Here is a 5,194-nt window from a genome sequence, read left to right on the forward strand (position 1 = left end):
CAGTCTATGACAATGTAGGGCCATAAAGCGCTTACAGTTAAAAACTGCAAAGCACAAAGTAAAGAGAAATTGATGCGTAGTGTATTATATCTGTGCAACAGTTATTGAGCCTCTCTTTTAACAGTTTTAAATTTCAGCTACTGTGCACGTTAAAAACAATTTATAGTATTTTCTATGCCCGTGTTTTGTTCTCACAGACACCGGGTAGCAAGTACCAAAACATTAAACTCTGGCAAGAAGATATAGTCCTTTTTGCAAAATCATAGACATGTATTTACAATTAAGATATGAAAGTGTATGCATTTGACATGACATAACTTCATTTTCTGGACTAAAAACTACTTTTATTGGGTCATAAGAATGATAGGAAGTATCCTCATCCACCGAATATAAATGACTCTGTAAATGTTGCAAATTCATTAGAATAATAATAGTCATGAAAGATTACTAATAGTGTTGAATAATAATAAATTGTTTAATCTGCCTTCATAGTATGTGGTCCAGCATAAAAAAATAATTTGGTAAATAAATAAGTTGTGATTTATTGATGTACAATTCATCACAGGTACTTCATCTAAACCAGTGTTTCTCAACCCTGGTCCTGGGCGCCCTCCAACACTGCACATTTTGTATGTCTCCCTTATCTGACACACACATTTCAGGTCCTGGAGTTTCTTTTAATGAGCTAATGAGTTGAATCAGGTGTGTTTGATTAGGGAGACACACAAAATGTGCAGTGCTGGGGGGCCCCCAGGACCAGGGTTGAGAAACACTGGTGTAGATCTTTTTTATGCCCAAACATCAGGGTGGCCATATGTGCCGTTCATACGGGACACGTCCTGGCCAGGATTTGTATATGGCCTAAAACATTCAAAATAGTTTGACTAATAACATGCAGGTATTGTCAGAGGCGGACAAAGTACTCAACTCCATTACTTGAGTGAAAGTACAGATACTGCTGGTCAAATATTACTCCATTACAAGTAAAAGTTGTAAAGACAGATTTTTACTTAAGTAAAAGTACAGAAGTACTTGCTTTTAAAAGTACTTAAGTACTAAATGTAAATTTCCTTTTTTATGTCAATGCACTGTTTTATGTTGTAGTACTTACAATACTTCTGAAGCAACTTAGAATACATTACACCTGCTGAATACACTGACTAGCTTGTAGTATATTTGGAATAAAGAGCTTTTAGAATGTTAAAAACCAATGGGGAAAACAACAAAACAAACTAATTATTTAACACCCCTACCCACCCCCACAAAAGCAGGATGGTAGTGATCTCACACAGCTCTGATAGTGTGTGCACACATCTATGTGTAGCCATTCATCCACATTTGAACAGAGTGGACAGTGAAATCCTGTAAATACAGAGTGATAAGGAAGAAAGAAAATCGAACCTGCTTTAAAACCCAGCAACACAACTGTAGCTGTATAACTTTACAACAGCAACGCTGCTTTAACAAAAAAGCAAAACAGCAATACTTATTTGACATCAAAACAAACATTTTTAAAATGCCGTCTAATCGCTCTCGCTGTACTTTGATGTCACACACAGAACGGTCTGTGCAGTGCTGCTTCAAGTCCAACACCTATTGTGTTTTATTAGGAGACGCACAACAGTTCTTCTGTGGCTTTATAGGTAATATTTTCACCTACACAATTTAGCAAAATCAGACAATAGTGTGTCTAATATTTACCACAATATTAACTTCTTATTATTGAATTGTTGTAAATAAATATCACATTTGCAACTGGTCAGTGTTCAAACAATGATGGGAAATCACTTCATGTAGCCCTTCAAGAGTGATTACTGATAAACTGTCTGAAAAAAAGAAAGTACTGTTTTAGAGAATAAAATAATCACCTACTGACTTTCAAAGCTGCTACATAGTAACAACTTTCTACTTCGAGGATCTTCATAGAAATGTAGTGGAGTGAAAAGTACAATATTTGTCTTTCAAATGTAGTGAAGTTAAAGTCATAAGTTCCCAGAAAAAATAATACGCAAGTACAGACACTCAAAAAGTGTACTTAAGTACAATACTCAAGTAAATGTACTTAGTTACTGTCCGCCTCTGGGTATTGTATATAATCGACCAATCGTGGCGCATGAGAAGGTGAGATCTACAGAGAACGATCAAAGCGATGCAAATACACGCACGTGTTCGTTCGTTCGACTTGAAGCGTGGCTGCGCACCGATCATTGCATAACACCAAAGTACCACGAGAGCGATTCGAAAGCATAAGGAGTCCATCTGCTCTCTATAGCTCTCGTGAATGTCATACAACGATCGATCTGCACAGTGCAAACAGCCAAACCCCTATTTTAGGCGTTAATAATTTAATACATTACATAATTTAAAAGTTTAGTTCAGAAGTATCGAATCGATATCGACGATACTGCCTTGAAAAATATCGGTATCGTATCGAAAACAAAATAAGTGGTATCGCCCATCCCTAATAAGGAGTCCGTCTGCTCTCTGTAGCTCTCGTGAATGTCATACAACGATCGATCTGCACAGTGCAAACAGCCAAACCCCTATTTTAGGCGATATAGAAATCCTGGCAAGGACGCGTCCCGTAAAAATGGCCCGTATGGTCACCTTACCAAACATACACACTACACACGGACTGAAATTCAAAAAGTGAAAAAGCATAACATGACTTTAATTATTGCCCTGATGGTGGAAATGGGCCACTTTCTAAATTTGTAAAGTTCATCAATCTTTTGCTGCACATCAGAAATATATTCTTTGATTTTACTCCTTGTGAAACAGGAAGCCAAGGCTAGACAATTTCATGTTCCAGTCACCCTGGTGTGATAAAAAATGCAAATATGAATGGGAATATACTTCAGAGATATTTTAATCATAATCATTTCTAGGGGTACCAATAATTGTGGCCATTGTGTACTAAAGAAAAATGTATTTCTTAATGTGATTTTCCCCCACTTTCACTTATTTTACTAAAATTAAAGGTTAGACTTTTTTTTTAAATTTTGAATGAAAGATCAAATGGATTTACAATGCAGACTTATTTTCGCAGCCTTCTCTGATCATATTTACCAAGAGTATGAATATACTATGGGTATGAGTATGAATACTATTGTATTACCATCTTTTTTGTAAAGAGGCAATTCACGCGCACTTGTAATCGTTATTTTTAATATTTTAAACCCATTCTGCTTTTTTATGTAAGTCATACATTTTAAACGGTATACTATATATGATAATTAAGGTGTTTCTTACTCTGTCTGCTCCAAGCGCATGATTTTCAAACACAACAGCTCGTGGTCTGGTCTCGGTATACTGCACTTCCTTCCGGTTGCTGTCACATGTGCATTATGGGAGTCGTAGTTTTCAACATGGGTTCGTATTCGATGACCCCACACGATATTCAAAATCATAACTGAAATGTTGTGAAAATAACTTATGATCGATAACTTTACTTTATGGTGATACACTTTACTAAAATTCTGATACACTTTGTTAGGGATATATATATATATATATATATATATATATATATGTGTGTATATGTTGTATAACTGATTAATACTTCCGCAGGACCGTGCATTGAGTTCGGAGATTATCATGGAAATCCTGCTTCTATATATGTATATATGTATATGTATATATATATATATATATATATATATATATATCCCTAACAAAGTGTATCAGAATTTTTTTTTTTTTATTTTGTCCGTGCAAACGTGAGCCACTCCAGATGGCCCTGGTTAGAGTGTCCATGTGCTGTTTTACCTACTAACAGCCCTACAAACTCTCAATTATAGATACAAGAGGGACTCATAAAAGACAAGCAATAAAAAGTGTAATTTCTGCATTCAGCGAGTGATAAGGAAAACGACTCACTTTAATTTAGACATTCCTGGATCTGCAGAAAGGCCAGAGCTTTACAGCGGCCACATGATGGGGCCCAAGGAGGACAGAGCTTGGAGCTGTCACTCTTTAGAACTTGACCAATGGGGTGGAAGTTTGGCTCTATTGGCTCTACAATATTTTTTCCCAAATAAGAATACATAACATGTCCAAAGTTATCATGGGGAGCAATGTTTTAAACTGTCAGTAGATGGCAGCATTGATCTATGAGTCTTTTTTTTCTTTCAGGCTCTCAATTTTTCCTTCGGGCTGAAGTTTTAAAAGCACGGTTTTGCAAGATTTATTCCAATAATAGTTGATATCACTAATCACATCCTTATTCTGGATCAAAATATATAATCTGACTTGTAGAAGCAGCACTGGTCAGTCACCAGTGCAAAAATACATAGAGGTGCTGTAAATCCAGCCATAAGAAAAACTGCACTGTGCTATAAATCAACAGCGTTCAAAACACCTTCAGATGGCTCTTATTTCATTCACGCCTTCAGCTCCAGGTGTTAAACAAATACAGATTTAGAATTAATACCTGACACAAAACTCAGCAGAGACGGCAGTGAAGGAAATAAGGCAGCAAAGCAGAAACTGACGCATTTCACTGGAAATGTGCTTTAAAGCAGCACTTCTGCAGAGGTGGATCATGACTCAAAAACAGCTCAGCAGGGAAAAACAATGACAAGATATAGCAAAGGATAGCAAAACAACAATATAAACTTATTCTCCGCTAACAATAAACACTCTGGCAAGGTTCTCTCAAAGTTTAATAGAAAACATTATTTATACATATGGAACTTTTTTTCTGAAATGTTTTAGTTGGATGTTCGTCTAACATTTTTTAAAATATTGCTACTTGTTTCAGATCACATAACCTAGAAAAAAAAATGTTTTTAAAACATTTTAAAAAACTGGACAACATTCAGAAATAAAATTGTCATAGCTTAATGGGAATTTTAGCAAAACTCAAGCAAAAGAGATAAACAGAAAATTATTGATTCAATGATGCAAACAGATAACAGCTCTGATGTAAAGCAGCTCTGAAAAGACAAAAGGGTCATTGTTTAGCTGAGGTCCGTGTAGTGTTGTTGGTTCAGTTCCATTCAATAACTGTTTAAAGATCATTAAATATGAAAGTAGTTCAATTCAGCTGTAAGGCAGCCCTGTTCAATAATATTGCTGAATATTAAGATGTTAGCTGGGTCAACTTTAATACAAAAAAAACACACACAAAAAAACACTTCCCATTTCTTTTCTTGAAGATGTCACAGGCTGTGACACAGGTGTGTCCAATCAA

The 5,194-nt window shown here is 35.7% G+C and overlaps 1 protein-coding gene across 1 annotated transcript in view; it reads right to left on the reverse strand.

The window, feature by feature from the left end:
• The window catches only part of n6amt1 (N-6 adenine-specific DNA methyltransferase 1), a 23,260-nt gene extending 19,909 nt beyond the window's left edge, over positions 1-3,351 (reverse strand). Inside the window, exon 1 of the mRNA XM_016258474.1 lies at positions 3,253-3,351. The gene's annotated coding sequence lies outside the window, so the exon portion shown is untranslated. The remainder of the gene's footprint in view (positions 1-3,252) is intronic.
• Positions 3,352-5,194: the final 1,843 nt, after the last annotated feature.

This window comes from Sinocyclocheilus grahami, unplaced genomic scaffold (genome assembly GCF_001515645.1).
Source record: "Sinocyclocheilus grahami isolate Dianchi unplaced genomic scaffold, SAMN03320097.WGS_v1.1 scaffold1691.1, whole genome shotgun sequence".
Lineage (NCBI taxonomy): Eukaryota > Metazoa > Chordata > Actinopteri > Cypriniformes > Cyprinidae > Sinocyclocheilus > Sinocyclocheilus grahami.